At 38.0% G+C, this 19209-nt stretch overlaps 1 protein-coding gene across 1 annotated transcript in view; it reads right to left on the bottom strand.

Moving 5' to 3' along the window:
• The window catches only part of TRMT9B (tRNA methyltransferase 9B (putative)), a 109353-nt gene extending 90157 nt beyond the window's left edge, over positions 1–19196 (bottom strand). The window contains exons 1-2 of the mRNA XM_061472870.1: positions 19106–19196; positions 13217–13267 (exon numbers count right to left, since the gene is read on the bottom strand). The gene's annotated coding sequence lies outside the window, so the exon portion shown is untranslated. The remainder of the gene's footprint in view (positions 1–13216; positions 13268–19105) is intronic.
• Positions 19197–19209: the final 13 nt, after the last annotated feature.

Here is a 19209-nt window from a genome sequence, read left to right as displayed (position 1 = left end):
AAAAAGTTAATTTTACAGCTCCATCACCTCTTGTGGTTTTGTACCTAATTTCCCTACACTTTTTCTAATGAGGGAACCGTGTGTCCTACAAACTATGCCAAGAACTCTTCTTTAGAAAGAGCCCACAGTGTACCCAAACTGTGCTGAATGTTTCTTATGCCCAGGCAAGATAGCTATATTTAAAGAACGTGACAACTGCTTAACGTTGTAAGCATCAGTACAGGCCAACCTTGACTGGAAAGCAAAGGCATTCTACATTTGTAATATTTAACTCCCTGGTTATGAGCTTAGTCAGCAGGGCCACCAGATTTGAACATTCTAACTTTAAAAACCAAAAAGGAACATTTAATTGCTGCTGAGAAGGCAGCAGGTACCACACTTAAACAGGGCATGCAAATGAAAGCTATTATTATTCATCACCAATTGTTAAGTTCCAAGTGAACTCAGTATTTCATTGTAAAAGACAGTAATAATGAACTCCCTCAGGTTAAAATGTAAAATAAATGGGAGTATACCAGAGTATATTGTAATTTAATTTTTTTTTCCTAAACTACACAGTAACTCCTGATTTTTCATTCATCTTTCCCTCTTTAAAGTTATATAAAGCCTCTTCAGATATTGCTTTGTGATTGTGTTTATTCTGTCTGTTGAAGAAATTGTCTAGTCATTAACAGACAGGTTTGTTGAGGTAACATTGATAAAATTACATATGACATTAGACAGCAACTGTAAATCTGAACCACAATATGAAAGCAAAGGGAACTGCAGATATGGGAAGTACGAATAGGGTAGACAACTAATTAGTAAATAGGATTAAAAAATTATCTTAAAGGACCCAGATCATTTAACTGTCAGTGAAACTTATTGTAGTTATTGTATTATCAGATATCACTACCAATGAAATTAGATGACCATTTCTTATAAACCAGACACAGCATCAACAAACTGCTGAATGTGCAAATGGATCTTAAAATTTATATCAAAAAGTTTTGTTAGATAAAATATATAAGCATATACTAAAATAATCTGTAAATAGTTCTTAAAATTGATACTAAAAAGTTATGCCAGTGCTATGCCTGCCTGAGTGTTCTAAGTGTCTTCTGTAATAGGCAAGTTTAATTTATTAGTGTAGCATGCCCTGAGGGGAGAAAAAGTATTTTCAACAAAGAGAAAACATCTGCAAAGACACTTACACAGGCATGTGATAAACAGACCCATGTGCTCATCAAGTTAAAAAAGAATAACATTGTTTTCTGATGAATTAACAAAATGTATCATAAATTAATCTGAATTTCAAGGTTTCTTTATTTATGTATTTGTTTTGTTTTGCTTTGGTTTACTTTTGTGTATCAAACATCTCAGGGCTGTAACGCAATGCACTATTCTGGTCTGAAAGTCATCAGCCACATTTTTAATCTCAGGCACAAGTAAACTCAGCTTCATTTTAACGGGTAGACTTTCTTCTGTGTAGCACTTCTTAATCAATGGTTACAGAGGTTACCGTGAGGATAATCTAGGCAGTCAGAGGACTGAAGAGCAACAAAGCTCTTATTTTTTTAAAGAATTTTCTTATGTAAGAAAGGTGGCCGAGATCCAGTTCTCCTACTCTGAAAGCTCCTCTGAGTCAACAACACGGTAGACATTTTGGAGAACTTACAACGAACTAAAAATGTGTATTCTTACTGCTGCCTTTTCATGCCTTACAAAAAGTTTCTGTTTTGAAAAAAAAATTCACCAAAAATTACGTCAGAAAATGACTTGCAAAACCAACAGTAACTAATGAAATATGCTTTTCCCTTTGACTTTCCTTGACATCAACTACACTGCCAGAAGGCAACTGGCTAAGCAACAACTAGCAGGGTCATACATGCTTGCAGAGATAACATTCTGGATTGCAGGCAGGAAGATAACTAGGAGAATTCAATAAAAATAAGGTAGGTAATTCTTGGTCTGAAGAACAAGAATAAATGTCATACATGTCTGGACTTTTGCTAAGGAAACCAATTGCAACTCTCATCCTGGAACATTTAAAGCTCAGAAGCTGAACTCCAACTCAGTGTAGAGCACAGCCTTGCATTGCAGAGAGAGGGACTGCAGGGCCTAAAGAATACCTGTTCTGTCCTCCACGACTGTATAGCAGAGTTACTGGGGGTGAGCTCCCACTCATCTCCCAGGTTTAATGAAGAATCAGAATGAACTGTTACAAAATCACTAGTTCTTCTAGATGCATTCCTTCTGCTGTATTTTAGCCTTGGTGAATGCAGATCACTCAACAGGAAAGTAAGATACGGTTTGTGGGACAAGTATCTTCTACAAGATCATCTGATAAAGTGTTGGAAAAAAAAGAGAAATTTAGGGTATGGAATTATTTGTTCAGGTTTGAAAGAATAAATCAAGGTTGGTACAAACTGATCCCAGTTTACTTTCTTTTTAAAAACTGGACAATTTGAAAGAAAAATGTAATTCCCTGCTGGCAAGGGAAAGCTACTGAGGTACTTAATAGGGCAAAGAATGACACAGAGAAACACTGGAAATATTAGTTTCTTATGAAAGATAAGCAAAGAAATGATATGAGAAAGATTAAAGATCTTTAAAAAAATTAAACACATTTAAATAACCATCATGGAATTCAAATGTCATGACACACATACACAAAAATTATCACCACTTCCAAGAAAATACCAGGAGAAATAATTTTCCTGGTACTTTCATTACAGATGAAAGAGTGATATATTAACACTGAAGAACTGAACAATAACCAAGCCCCAAAACCACTCAGTAAATCATTTAACAGAGTTTGGCAGATAGTACCAGGAAATGCTTAAAAAAAGTGTCTCCCCTTCAAGATGCAAAACACTGCATTATGAGGCTGAGATACCAAAACATTCATTGTGCTAGCTTTATTTGTTATAAAGGTCAAACATTCCAAATTTTATTCAAGTTGTTCAAATTTTTTTGTACATTTTAAATTTACATCTTGTAATCTTGTTTCCTTATTTATTTTTCCCATTGTGAAAGAGTTGATCACATACCCAACTAAAGCAGTTGGCATGTAAATCTCAGGTGCAGCAGGAAGTGACATAAGTAATTCATTACATAATCTCCGATTCTCTACTCAAACAGTGTGATATTTCTACTGAAATAGTATTTAAAACCAGTATTCTTCAGATGAGACAGAGATTCTTGGCCTAACAACTTTTGTAAGTTTTAATGAGGTTTTGAAGAGTAGACTTTTCTCTTTCCACAGAGCTTTACCCCATCGATGAAACCATCGGTCCATTACCAATATTATTCCCCTGAAATCACATTATCATGGCATAAACATGGGCTGCCAGAAATTGTGGATTTGCACAGAGGCTTTGAGAAATCTGTGAGTAGGCTTTATTGTATGGGAAGACAGACTGCACAAAGAAACACCACTCAATGAGCCAAAATTTAAGATCTTAAAGTTGCTACATCTGAGCTAGTGAACGTTCTTTTAGCATACAGATCTCAAGGCTTTGCTAATATGAAAACCTTCTCTGAGGGATAGTTTAGCTATAACTATTTTATAATGAAAAAAAGAAAAAAAAAGTTTGGTTTATAAAGATTAGGTATTGATTAAATGAGTTCTTACTACAAGTATAGAATACATATTCATATTACTTAAATAGGCTATAAACAAATAATGTTATTTTCCTTAGTGAAACCAGATTAGATGTACTGTAATGTTTCTAAAAAGCATTAGAGAATACCTTACCATCTCAATTCTTCTTTTTATTCTCTTCCAATTCTGCATTGAAATGCTCTTGCATGCCATCTTCCTATTTGCCATCATTCTTTGTTATACATTTTCAGCTTGTAACTCTCTCTGTAACTGAGTCAACTGTTGTCAATACATATTTACTAATTTGACAGTGATGGACACAGCTGCATTTTAAAAGCTCCTGGAAAGCTGTGAAGTTTGGATGACCCTATCATTTCTCACAGGCCTACACTTGTTTTGCCACTAGTTTTCTAACCAGAACTTGTTGGATGTCCAAATTTGTGCTTGGTAGTTTGCATGCAATATGTGCTGGAGTAGACAGTATTTGCATGGTGAAAACAGTTCACTTATCTGGCACAAAAATATATGATAATGTCAGAAAAACATACAGGTGGCAGTTGGATTGGCTAAGCAAAGGTTCATGTTCTATAGTCTCTCTCTCAAGTAAAGGTTTCTTGTTTGGTTTTCCTGATGATTCATCTGATAATGCCTGGTGAACAACTACAGTGCTAAAAGCCTAGTGGGGACAGAGAATACAGCCTGATGGGCATTCCAGGACTTTCCTGATGTCCAGATTTGCACTTTCAGTAAAAACTAACATATTTCCAAATACATTTATGCCTATTCTGACTTCATTGAGGTCTCTGTTACATCTTTGATTCTGCTGTCATCTAGAAACATTTTATGCTTCTGTTTGAACATCATAAATTTCTTTAGAAAGAAGGATCATTCAGAAGACATTTCTTGAGCTCACTGCATCTACTCTGTTGCTTTGTGTATGTTCAGTATGTGATCACAAAAATCTGCAAGACTGACTGACAGAATGACAAATCCTACCTAATTAGTACCTACCAGATTTTAGCCAGTCATCTTCAGCACTTCAAGCAATGTTCTACCAACATAAGATCTTGTTTTTCTAAGTCTAAATACATGAAGATTTGCATGAGTCAAAGAGAATTATTCAATGGTATTATGCCTCTCACCAAGTTTAAAGATATTTCAAGCCTGAAGGGAAAAAGTAATGTGATATAATCTGCACAAAAACTAATCAGATAAAAAAGAGTGGATGTGCAAGAAAAATAACAGAATGGAACACAATTTGCATTCTGGGCTCAATCTCAGAAAAAAAAACAGCAAAATAACTCAGTCTTTGAAAGATTACTACACATGAAAAAACCTACCAAACACCACAGATAAATGAGTTAAGATGGGTTCACTTCAGAAGCAGCTTATTACCACCTACTGCCATTTAGACTAAATGGGAGTAAAATTTAAAAAAACCCTTTAACTTATTTTCTTCTAGTTAGTTCCAACTAGTTTTTCTCCATGAAACAAAAACAGTAAGGAACAAATTATTTCAGTACACTGCCATTCAACAAATAGATAATGTACCTATCAACCCCACCCTACACTGTCTGAATATACGATATACACAAAGACAATACATTTGCCATGGTTAAGACAGAAACTGGTTAAGATAAATGGAGCCGCATACAGTGGCTTGTGCTATACACTACAGCAGATATGCAAGAAAGGCAGGAATAAAATCTAGTTCTCGCAAGGCCCTGTTTTAACCACACAATCCCCTTCAGGAATTCCCTGTAGTAAACAAATTTATTTAGATACAGACTTTTTTTCACAAAAACAATACATTTGCGATGGTTAAGACAGAAACTGGTTAAGATAAATGGAGCCGCATACAGTGGCTTGTGCTATACACTACAGCAGATATGCAAGAAAGGCAGGAATAAAATCTAGTTCTCGCAAGCCCCTGTTTTAACCACACAATCCCCTTCAGGAATTCCCTGTAGTAAACAAATTTATTTAGATACAGACTTTTTTTCACAAAAACAAACCAACAAATCAAAAACCATCAACTCTAATACAGCAGGAAACACTGCTCTTTTTTAAGTGCTTTCAGATTTATGATGGCCTAAATCGCTCTCTACAGCTCCCTGCAGCTCTCTACATCTACCTGAAAGGAGGTTGTAGCTAGGTGGGTGTCAGTCTCTTCTCCCAAGTAACAAGTGACAGGACTAGAGGAAATGGCCTCAAGTTATGCTGGGGGAAGTGTAGATTGGATATTAAGAAAAAGTTCCTTATAGAGAGGGTGGTCAGGCATTGGAACAGAGAAGTGACGGAGTCACCACCCCGGAAGTGTTCAAAAACCGTGTAGATGAGGCCCTTAGTGACATGACTTAGTGGTGGTCTTGGCGGTCCTGGACTGGTGTTTGAACTTGGTGATCTTAAAGGTGTTTTCCAACCTGGTTGATTCTGTGAAATGTGAACAGAAGTTTCCTCTATAAGTTTTAGAAATACTTGGCTAGACACCAAATGCTGCCCTTACATAAGGCCACATAATCACCTGACACTTGTAACTGCCTCACTGATTTCCCAAGAATTTTAATCCTCTTTTCCTGAAACTATCCCTTTAGTGGGAAAAATTGTTTATTCTATTACTTAAATGCTTGCTTTAGAAAACAATTTCATTTATCAAACAGGAGGATAGTTCCCACTTTAAAACGTCAGAAGTCTAAGAGACTTCTTTGCACAGCAAAGCACAAAGTGTGGCTTGTCATATAAAAGGGCCCATTCCTCAACTGTGCACTCCCAGGCTGCTTCTACACATTTAAAAACCTTTCTACAGAAAAAATTAAGCTTCCCAGCAATTCTTTCCTGTGAGATGATCATGCAAGTAAAGCATATAGCTGATGCACAGCAATTACGAGGCTGTGCAAAGAGCAGACCAGAGATGGCTGTTTGATGGTTGGAGGCAGAAGTAACCTGAACTTCCTACTATCACAGATTTTGGTTTTATAGACTATTTGAATATATTAACTAATCAATTCACTCTGGTTGCTGTCAGATACATGTCAGTTTACACGTCAGACAGAAAATGTAACGGATCAAATCCCTAGCTCCGTGAAGTCAATAAAAGTTTTAACTACAGACTTCAAAGAAACCAAAATCTATCTCATTATTACTCAAAATGTTTCTCACTAGTGACTATACAACTGGAGCTACTCATTAACAATGATTCTGGTGTCTGGTTTTTTGCATGTGTAATTTACACCTGCATCCTCTTTAATAACTAAAGGTTGCAAAGTGACAACAGAATGTATTAGGAAGTTTCTGAACCACTAATTGTGGGAAGCCAGAACAATACCCCAGGGAATTACCACTTCACTTGAAAAAGGATTACTGCATGCTTTTCTTACAATAGAATAACAGAGACTGTATGGGACCACAGGAGGTATTTGGTCTACCCTCTGCTCAAAGGAGGATAAAGTAGAGAAGGTTTATCAGGCCATATCCACTCAGGTTTTTTATGTTTTCAAGGATGAAGACTCCACAAATTCTCTGGGCAACCTGTTCCAGAGTTTGACCACCTTGCAATAAAAATATTTTGTCTTATTTTTAAAGTATTTCAGTTCATACCCACTGCCTCTTGTTCTGTCACTTCTTTGCAGTGGTGTCAACCTTGTAGTTGTACACATACTGGGGGAACATTTGGAAATACCCACATTTGCAAAACCACCAGTGTAACTCCACTTCAGCTGTACAAAAGATCACTCAAAACATCATTCACTGTCAATCACTACTGTGCCAAAGAAAATTTAAATTCCCACCATACTCCTACATAAGCACTTCCTACTATTACTCCTGCAAGCAGTTTTTCCCTAAAAAACAGATCTGTCTCATAACACTTCTATACTGTTTGAGGTTCCAGAATCCAGAAAGGGCCTGTCATACAAAAGGGGTGGAGGGTGGGTGATGAAATGAGCTGTGCCTAGAAAGTCAAAGCAAATTCTCAGAAAACAAGTTTTACTTCTGTAGTGCCATGATTCATAAAGTAGGAGGAAAAGGAGAGCATGAAATTAATGGCTGGGAAGAGCCACTGCCAACTCCGTAGGAACTACCATTCTGTGATTTCCAGCTCTTTCCTCCCTTAATGTCAGCAAAACAGCAAGAAGAAGGGACCATAGACTGCATACAGTGCTGCAGCTCTAGCACAAATGGAACAGACAATGACTGCTCCCAGCAGCCTAACACCCTTGGTATTCAGCTCCTTTGCCTATGCCCAAAAACAGACTTCAGCGGTAATTTCTCTATCGCAAAACCAACTGGTAGTTTATGGCTACGCTGGGCATTCACTGATCTAGCACTTGTGTAGGTACAACTGTTGAGGAAAAGAAACAGAACAGTGCACAGGGAGCCCTACTGCTACCTTGACCCATTCTGCTGTGATGCAACGCAACTGGTGGCCACCAAGGATGGAGTATGACAAAAGTCAGTCTCTTAAAAACAAGTATAACCGCAGGAACACTTTTCCGTGTGAACATAAGGGAGCCCATATTCTTTCCCAGTGCCTGAAACACCCACAATCTCTAATATGAATGAAGCTTTGGTGACCCAGAACTCAGCTGCCTTCTGTTGGGATTATGCAGATCAAGCATGGAAACCATCCTGTGGTACTCATGAAACTCAAACTCCGACCAAAAAAAAAAAAAAAAAAAAAAAAATCAACAAAAACAACCAACCAAACCCAATAATAATTAAAGTTGAAGTTATTTATTAATATTCTTTACAGTTATGCATAGTGGAATTAAAACAGTTTAAAACTGAATCTGTTGCTTCCTCTTACTAAAACATAGTTTATTGGTTTTGTTGATTCCAATAACTACACTGTTCAGCTGAAAACTGGATCTCTTCAATAAAAAACTGCGGTTTTTAAGACTGTACTACCAAACTTCTACTTCTAAATAATTATTTGAAAGGTTGGCAACAATCTCTATTTTTGTCTTTATCTTCACTTTCCTAAAAGTGAAGCTCTCTTAAATCTATTGCTCCTGGGATGCATTATGTATCACGGAAAGTAATTAGAAAATTGTTTAAAATCTTAGATCATTACTTTTGTGCAACTAGAGCTGACTTCAGTTTCTTGCTTGAAAGATTTTTTGACAAATATTGCAGTTAACTGCCAATTTTCTAGTGGGAAAACAAAACAAAATTTCAAACTGGTATCTTGGCTTCTCCATCTCATCTGAAACATTGCTCCCAACTAGTTTATTAAATGCTGAATGTATCGCTCCAACTCGGCACATTTAATAAGTTAAGCAGGAGCTGAAATTTCTATTCCTTCAAAAAGCCAAGTCTACAGGAAAACAACATAGAATCATAGAATTAACTGGGTTGTTTAGAAATGCAGCCTTCCTAAAACGACCTGCACAACACACCGCACACCAATCTCAGACATGATAACTACTGAAGATTTTGGAAGGCTGAAAAGCACACTGTACCACTGTTACAGAGGGAACTACAAGCAGGGGAAATGCACTGTTTCTATTTTGTTTTACATTTAATAGCACTTACTACTCTCAATTTAAAACTCTACTTAATTTTTATTTCCTAAAGCACCAAGACTTAAGAAGTTAACACAAACTGTTTTTGAAAAGCTTGTAAATGCTTTGCTTACAGGTACATACAGATATTTTCATCTATATATTTTAATGACAGAACTATAGAAATGAAGTATGCAGTGGAAACAATAGTGAAATCTAAGGTAAAGCCCAGTATTCTGAAAACTGAATTTTTCAAAAAATACAGCTGACTATAACACACAAGACAATGACATTGCCAAGTGCTTATTTAAAAACAATAATCAATCATTCTATAGGCATGGTTATTTCTTACGTAAACCACCTTAAAATGATTATTTTATTTTAAAGCAAGATTTCTTAAAACAGTCATTCTGGGGAGAAATTGTTATTTGCAGTAAGAATGAATAAAAGCATTATGCGTTTCTATTGAGATCTACAGAAAGGTAGTCATTGTCTCAAAATGAAGCAGTACCAAGACAGAAGATTTGCATTAGATATACTGACACATTAGCTTTCATATTCTTCTGTTTGAGGCAGCAAATGAAGGATCAGAGGTTCTTTCCAATTACCACTGTGCTCCCAAAACACTGTGGACACAGAGAAATCAGAGCTATAGTACAATCTGAACACAACCTGTATTTTGCTTTAAGTGACATCAGAAAGTAGCGCATCCATGACTTGCCTGCATTATAACACCCGGAAACAGGCAAGCTCATGAGAAGAGAGACAGCTCGGTCCCGTTAGTGTGAATATAATCAGAGCTTTGCAGTCTGCAGGAAAAGATAAATGAACTACCTTCCCTTTTGCTTCCAGTTCTTTCCCAATAATTATTGATTCTACCTAAATTTCCCTCTTCAAATACTCAACATTCCTCTTAAGAGCGTAAGCCTTTCTCAAAGAGAAAGCCATTTGGATAAATTAGACTACAGGCAGCCACCATCTTTGCTCACATTTCATCATTCTTGACACGTGGACTCCGATACGCTGTAAGCGGTCAGCGCATAGCTTATTAGGAAACCTTCCATTCTGATGTACTGTTTACTTAACTGTAACAGTTTACTTAGGTAGTCTGTCTAAAATATGAATCAGCCTTACAATGGTATAATCTGCTTTTAAGCCTGGAATCAATTACTGACCATTAATTTTGTTAATGTTGTTGCAGAACTCCAGAATTATGGAAGTCTGTTACCCACTAGCATTAGCACTGTAAACAGCAAGAGTATTCCATTCACCATTTCTATCAAGGTAATGCAGGTACCAAAAAAGCACCTTGGAGAGTAATCTGAGTTTTTTAAAATGTTTAAATACAATGCAGAAAAACATGTTACACTTTCTATTTCTACAGTAAATAATAAATATTTGTATCTGGTCTACACAGTTAACTTTTGGCTTAGATTTATGGCCAGATATCAGGGTGTTAAAGCAGTACCAACAGGAGGCTGAAGTATTACAGGAATGATGAAAGCTGACACAGTGACACCAAATTCTCCACAGCTCAGCACCCCAGGACTCAAACCAAGTAGTCTGTCATAAGAAGGGTCTGCAATGCATCACAAAGGAAAACAAAGACAACAGCTTGTTAGGTTTTCAACTCTTCAGAGAAGTACAGACACGAACTGTGTGTGAAATGGGGCTGATCTACCAGTACCAGCTCAGCAAAAATGCATGCCAGCACACTCCTGAAAAACAGCAGGATAAGTTGTTCACTTAAAGAACTGTGATTGTTTTGATAGGAGGTAGAAATATGAAAATAAATAGAATACATTATGTCATTAAAAAAAAATACTCTCATATGTATGCGCTTATCACGGTCTTTGAGCCCTTGTGAAACCCTTCTTGGACAATCAGGAGTTGAGGGACAAAATCACCAAAAAAGATGCTTAAAATGTAATGCTTGTGTGTAGTATGAAAGGGACAGAACAGATGAGACAGAATCCATTTGGGATGGGCTACTTGATACAGAATCACCTATGAGAAAAGTGTGATGAGCCTAGTCTCATATGACCAAAACTTGGTACCACTGCACGCACAAATTATGTCCAATGTATGTTGGAGGCACAAAATAATGTTTTATTGGTTTTTTTCAAGAATAGAAGTGAAATTAAATGAGGTGATTTATTGTCTCTATATAGATCGTTAGTGGACAACAGCCAAAGAACAGATACTAATTTATCTTGTATAAATATGGTGAAGGAGAAAGATAGGTAGGAGAAAGACTGAAACACTAAGTGTTCTTTAAACAATCAGGCTGAAATGAAGAATTTGAGAGCATTTACTTCTCTCCTGCATGATCCCATGCTCCACTGAAAAAAAATATCCCCAAATTCAATCCTGTCATCTGCTGTCTTTGGCCTAAGTGGCACACACTTCCTGCAGTACGCTTGTCAGAAAAGGTTGGAAAGATGTGGCTGCCATACCCCAGCCTATAGAGCACAATGTGATGTTACTAATGTTCAAGAAGCAAATCAGACATAAATAATAGCAAACAAGTAGGAGCCAAAGTAGAAAGGAGTGGGAACTGTAACATTCACCTTGTTGCCAAGAGATAAATTGTTGCCAATTAGGCTATTTAATTAAATAAATGTTTTCTGCCACCTTGGTAAAATTTAAAGTAGTCACTTTTTGCTCAGGTCAGACTTTCTTCACGTAACACTACATTTACACATTCATAATCTTTGAAGAAAATTCATATATTGTCTGTTCTCACTGATGGGAAATAATTGCCTAGGACTCTAAAATCTCTGAAGGCTCATTATATAAGAAAGAAACATGAAAACTCTATGGAACTCTATGAATGAGAAATGCTTAAGACAAGGAGCTGTTGCTTCTCCGATCCTGAAGACTCAATCTAAGAAGAGTAAGTAAAACCAAATTTTTAGCTATATCAACTCCTTTTGAATTTTTCAAGACTAGTAACTTTATCATTAACTAGCTGGAAACTCAGTGATTTATCTAGTACTAGTAGCACTGACATATACTGTCTGGTTATATGCAAAGGTACCTGACTGATTGTGAACAGCATGATACCCCACTCCAGCCTGAAGTCCAGTCCAGTAGTAACAAATCATTTTTTTTTTATTCACTTACCACTATAAGCAGGTCATGAAGTCTTTTCTGATTTCTATGTGTTTCTTAAAATGCATTTTTATTGACTAAAACTCTAAATTTAAGTCCACTTTTATTAGTGACTACACAGAAAATAACGTCGTTTTTTTTGCAAGAGGCTAGATATTAAGCACAATAAGCTTTCTTTCTTCCCTTCTCCATTGGTATAAGATTTGGGTTTACAACACATGCAGACTTTTAACGCACATATGGTATAATGCCTGTAATTGTTTCTCCCTTTTCTTAAATTTTATAAGAGTGAACAGTGACAATTATTACAAATTTTAAAAGAAGTCTATATGGCAAAATATATTCAAAACTAAACATCTCAATATAATTTATATCAGAAGATGATCATAAGTAGATGCAAAACATCCAACTTGATAGCAAGCGATATAATAGAGAATATATATATCAGCAAGCATATTAGAAAATATTAGTGAATATAAAACAGATACCAAAATAAATTGTTCTTTAAACTTCAACCAAGAACAGAGAACACATGCCAATCATTATCTTTTACTTTTGCTATACATTCCTTTAAAAATAGTCAGCTTGTTCTTTAATGTGAATACATTAACACCCAGGAAAAAAAAAATTAGTATATGCAACACAATTGTTAGCCACCAACTTTCAGCTGAAGGAAAACATCCTGATAAACTGAAAAGAACACTGACTGACTTGCTTTTTTCCCCCTTTTTTAGTGAGTAACTTTCATTGGAAAAAAAAAAGTCCTCGTTTAATTAAAGTCTTTTTAGCGCTTCTTTAGCTGCTATTCTGCTTTTTGTTCATTATTCAGTTACAGTCCTGCACTAAAAGTTTTAACTTCAAGAATAAATTATTCAGAGCTATCTCTTTAAACTTTATATTTCACACTCTAATGCATTATTATTTGAATAATTACAACATATATTAATAGGAGCAAATATCCCACTGAATACTTAGCTATTTTTATAAATCTGCAGATTGTATGTGACTCTCCTACCAGGCAATAATGGCAGAAGGAAGGAGCCCAATCAGTCCAAGGGTTTTCTTCCTAAAGAAAAGACAAATATGACTCATGTCATATCCAGAGCTAAATTACTTTTTTAAACTGGAGAAATTTAAAATAAAACCTTTTAGAAGGTTGTTTAAAACTTTTCAAGTTTGTTGCTCTGCACACATAGAAACATTCAGCTGTATCTTTTGGAATGAACAACTACATATCATCATATATGGGAAAAGAAAAAAAATACAGTGAACATGAAAACAGGGAAGTAAGTGATTCCACTTACTGGTGTTCCCAGGATAGTGAAAGTATTTCCACAACTTCAAAGTATAATTGCCAGATTTACCAAACCCCACTTATCAATGGCAGTTGATATCAATATCCATACAAACATACCCATATGTATTCAAACATGCCAATACTGTAAAAACCATATATAATTTTAGAAGGGAATACATTCAAACCTGGTACAAGCAAATAAGCAAGTTAACTGGACACCTAAAATTATGTGACTGCAAACTGTTTTTCAGTTTTCTGTTTTTCCTTTCCCAACAAAAGATCCAGAAGCCCACATGAAATACACACATATGCTATACAGTATGTATGAAGAAGTTTGGTACTGCCCTGAGGCATCATGGTTGCTTAATGCTAGTCTGCAAAAAATGCAGCAGTGTTATTGCCAACTCCTTAGAAACTTAACTCAGGCCAAGACACAGACAATACAGGTGCTTACAATTCACAGGCCAGAGTACTTTCTTAACTGCAGGATCCAACTGCCATTCTGTTGAAAAAACATGGAGCAGGGCTTGCCATATTCTGTTATATCACTGCCAGGATAACAGAAGGTAGCGAGAAAACAAACGCCTTGCATATAGCAGCCCATTGTTGCTGTGTATCCCCATTAAACAAAAAAGATTCAAGTCAACATATGGCAGAAAAGTGATCCTACCCAGGAAGAAAATGGGCTACTGGAAATAATGACAGCTCTGCTCCATTCCTGTTAAAGTGCTACTGAAGCAAAGAATTCTGTAGTCCATAGGCACAGAAGCAGCGTGAGATTTAGCCCAAGAAATAGGGCATTTAGTAGGGAGTGACACATCCTCATCTCTAATTCATGCTCCCAAGACAATTTAAATTCGTGCAGTCACTCTTTAAGATGGATTACTTGGAGGAAGGAGATGCCTTTGAACATTCTTAGAACAAAACTGAATCTTCCAACTCTTGTATCAGTAACCTAACAGGTTGTTAAATAAAAGGTTACTCAATGCCCCCATCCTTCACATTAAAAGCAAGCAGCCAAATTCAGACTCTCTGAATATGTCTGCTTGCCATGTCCTGACAAAACAGAGCCGTTAACACTTAAGCTGAGAATTGTAAATAGCTGAATGGGAAATAGATGCTAAACTGCTCTAGCACAGAACGTGCACAGAACGCACTTCTGAATGTGCACAGAAGTAAAATCCTAGACACTGCAGAGATAGAAAGTAAAATCAGGGAAAAGCCTTCTGATTTTAGGCATCTCCTAAGTTAGGTAACAGCTGTGCAAGATTTCTTGGATCGCATTTTTTGACTTAGGGACCTGAATTCTCCCTAAATCCTGCTTTAGGTACTTAAGTCCTTTATTGGATCTAGCCAATAAACTCTCTCTCTCTGTCTTTACTCTACCTGGTTAAGTATTTTAGATCCTATTATGTTCTGCCTCCCTTTTTATTTTTAATGAGATACTTATCTTTCTAACATGTAGTTAACTGTTTATCCCATGTGTAGTTGTTTGGTGGAGGCTCTTATACTCACCAGTGCATACATAATTACTAAGCGTAATTAAATAACTTACTAAGGGACTTATTTCAAAAGTACTGAGCACCCAAATTTTCTCAAAGGGAATTAAGATCCACTAAACCCCATACTGCTGTGCTGTACAGAAATGCCAGAGAAAGCAGCAGCAGCCTAGCCCTGTTCAGCTCACCCTAACCACCAAGCCCAAGCTGCAAATGCAGCTTTGTGGCCTCTTGTCCCTGAAAAAAAAAATACTCCTCAAAGCCAACTTCTACCCAACGCTGTTGCACAAAGGTTAGCATTTGTTTTCCTGCAGTGATGCTGAGTGTTTTTCCATTTAAAAATTTGCCTGCCAGAACTATATCACTGAAGCCCCAGAAGTCTACTTAGCAACAAAGAACAAACTGAAACAAAACAAAACCAAGTTGGTTCTGAGCATTCATTAATTCCTAGCCAGAGCTGAAGTGACTCAAACATCAGCAGCTAAGGCCTTCAAAAGCCATTGAGGAATTGTTTTTTTTTTAAAGCATATGACTCTTATTTGCCTAATCTAATCTTTCTCCATTTTATTTTGCCTTTGCTACACATACTTTGGCAAAAAGTGACAACAGCTAGCTAGTTAGCTGGCTACTTTCAAAGAAATAAGGGGGAAACAGCCAGAAAGCTATTACCACATTTGTCTTAGATTGTAACTGCCTTCCTTGGGTTAACCACTTGGGATACGTACTAAGACTGCAAAAAAAGGGGCACACATCCAGATTTCCAGAACATACCTAATTTTAGGTCCACCACCTGCCACTGCCCTTGCTTTAACTGGGGTCAGTTTTGCTTCATTTTGTTACTCCTACCGATTTCTGAAGTTCTTAAATCAGCATAATTGCACATATGGTCAAGTATCAACTTAAACCACTATTTTAAGTGCTCAAGGCCAGACTGGATGTGGCTTCAAGTAACCTGGTCTAGGGAAATGTGTCCCTGTCTGTGGCAGGAGGGTGGAATTAGGTGATCTACAAGGTCTCTTCCAACCCAAACCATTCTATGATTCTATTATTTTATTGTCATGTTTAATGGGGTTGCACACTCTACCTGTACAAGGAATTGCTTATAGAAACGTCTGAGTGATGGCTTACAAACTGTAAGAAAGCAATGTACTTCTACCTCACTGTACTGAAAGCACAGTCCTTTGTAGGTACCTTTCTGAATGGGGATGACCAAGACTTACATCAGCAGTTGTAGGCAAATGGAAAAGACAATCCCTGAAGTGTTTCTTCGAATGGCCCATGTGAAAAGTACAATGCCATGGTTTAATTTTGGTTTCAAGTATCATTCCTCTGACCCTACACGAGGAAAAAAAAAAAACATAAAACCAAAAAACCCCAGATTTTTGTGTGCATGCTATTTTTAATGGAGTGGTGGTGGAGCCATGTGTGTTATCTAATCTAGTAATAAGTCGCATGTTTCTCTTTTCCTCTCTTACATAACTATCACATCCTATCAGTAACTCAGTGAAAGATTAGAAAATCAGTTTTTTTCTTGTTCAGTTTAATATGCCAAAGGTTAAATAATACAACAAAAAACAAAGCTTTTAAAAATCAGCTGTAGTTTAAAGATGTAAGAATGACCACACTGGGTAATAACAAAGTCCAACTCAGCCCAGTACCCTGTTTCCAATCATGATAAAAATGAAAGTGTAGAGAATAAGGATGAGGTGAATGATCAGATTTCCCCCAACACAATCTCTGATATTCCAGAAATCTATGTCTCGGGGACTTCCCGACACAAAAGTGATTTTATGCAATGGATCTTTTGAATTCTCTGGAATCTCCACATTCTCCTCCTGAACCCACCCATAGTATGCCAGGCTCCAAAATTACTTGATAGCCAGAGGATTCCCTGTATTCTTGCAGCATACTGCTGACACACATTTTTATATCAAATTTGAAGCCCGTTTCTTTAATTAATTTCCAACAACTTTCTACAACCACAAAGAACAAACTTAGGCAAAAATAAATCTTTTTTCTATCTAAACCTGAAAAATTTACTTTTTCCCTTGTCGCACGGAAGCCCTGAGTGTCCAGGAGAGACTTAAGACAGTAAGGGTGACTATGAATAGAGAACAGCATGTATCACAAGTATCAGGAGACAGAGAGGGGTTACTGTGACAGTAAGTACTGCTAGCAGAAAGTGCAAGCTCTGAACAAATGTACTAAGATTTCTACAACTGGTGGGAGCAGTGCAAGATGTCAGGCTCCCTATTCATCTACTCATCCATCCTACTCCAACTCCCTTTCACTGTTTTTAGTTGTTTTGAAGTAAAAGATGGGAAAAAAATCAACTCTTTTGATCCAAGCCCCCAAGGCTGGCAATGCCATGAGTACTTTGTTCCCATACATGGGGAATTATGAAAAATAGCTGACTGCAGCTGACAAAATTGCTAGAATTGTCAGTATGAATGCTAACATATGAACTTGCAAAGGAATCATTGGAAGTGGCAATAGTGGAAAGAAAGAGGTTTTCATTTCTTCTTGATCTTAATTGCTCCTAAAGGACAACCTCAGAATCCTAACTCCAGTGTTCGAAGGAAGTCCCACAAGCCCTTGAACTTTGTCCTAGTTTATTTTTCTTCTCCATTTCCACACGTAACCTAATCTAAAAGGCATAGTGAACTCCCATTCCCTTTAATGACTGTCCACAGTACTTCTTTCAGTTTTACTTCTATCTAAATTCTCTGCTTATCTCCCTACACTTTGTGAAGGGCCAACTCACACCTGAGACACCTGAAACAAAATTCATAACCCATTAAAACTATTCATAATAATTCAAAGCACTTTACCTCATCCTGCTGCCATTCAAGCTCACACTAAAGGCATTTCTTACTTTGATCTTTCCTTAGTCTGTCACTTAACTCACTTCACTTTTTGAAATTAATTACCTTTCTTATCCATGCTTAAAACATACCCATGTTCTCTCACATACTTCAATCATCATAACACCTTTATTTCTTCGACTTTAGGAACATGAAAGACAACGGAAAGACAAAAGATGCAGTATAGGGTGGCTGAGTTCAGGCAAACCACCTAGACATAAATCCAGACAGCATCTTCAGTATAATCCTCCAGCCCACTGTATGCGAAATATAGCTGAAGACAAATCTTTCCTTTCATAAGGCCATAAATTAATTTTCCTGATGTGTAAGCTTTGCCTGGAAGGTTTTAGAGGAACTGGTATATTTACCTGAGATTTTTGGATTTATGAGAGCTTCTAACAAAAAAAAAAAAAAAAAGCTACTGTAAATATAGTAACACTCATGCAAGAGACTTCAAGCTTTCATTTAAGCTGACATACATCTGGAAACCCTAAACGTTTCCCTACCAAAATGCACTGTACTATTTTAGGTCCAGTAAGTCTGGTACTTCCCCAGAGGCGCTGGATTTGCTATTTTACACTCGCGGAAAAGAGAGTTTACTGAACCAACCAGCTGTAACGGCAGATGCATACGGGTTTGCAGAATGAAAGGATCCGAGCCCATCCCACGGGGACGCTACACAAAGTGCTGGAAACGGTCGAGACGAGGGGTAAATACACAAATCATACGGACAACGAGCTTCTGCCTCGTAACTTTCAACTTATCGCGTCCTCCATTAAAACTCTTTAACAGAGAAAGACAAGGAGCCAGCCCAGGCGGCTGGAGTGCGAGCACCAGCCGCTGCGAAACAGACAGCAGGCGTCCACGCACGGGCTGCCCCGCAGCACCCGCCAGCGACTCCCCCGGTGCCGCACAGCTGCAGCCCGCCCCCCCCCCCCCCCGGTGACCCGCTGGAGACCCGCAACCCCGCCCCGGCGGCTCCACCCCTCCGCGCCGGGCAGCTTCCCCCTCTTCCTGCCCGCCACCCAGCCCCAGCAGCGCCACTGACTCCCGACCCTGGCAGCCGCCCTCACCAGAGCGGCACTGCTCCCGGGAGCCCACCGGGACCCCGTCCCTCTGACCCGGCGAACTCCCGCCCCCCCCCCCTCCTTCCCCCGCCGCTCGCTCCCCCTCCGCCGAGCCTGGGGGCGGGAAGGACCGCGCGCGGCACAGCACCCCCTGCACACGGACCCTCCCCTCCTCACCCCACGTGACTCGGTCCCCGGCCGCCCGGCGCCAACCCCGCCCCGGTGCGGGGCGCGCGCGTGGAGCGGTGTTTTGTAACCTCCCTCCATGTTGCGGCCCCGCC

The sequence above is a fragment of the Pezoporus flaviventris genome, unplaced genomic scaffold, assembly GCF_033815535.1.
Source record: "Pezoporus flaviventris isolate CSIRO_AGI_PZ_B2104156 unplaced genomic scaffold, CSIRO_AGI_Pfla_v1 ptg000002l, whole genome shotgun sequence".
NCBI classification, from domain to species: Eukaryota; Metazoa; Chordata; class Aves; order Psittaciformes; family Psittacidae; genus Pezoporus; species Pezoporus flaviventris.
This window is presented reverse-complemented; position numbering and strand designations above follow the sequence as displayed.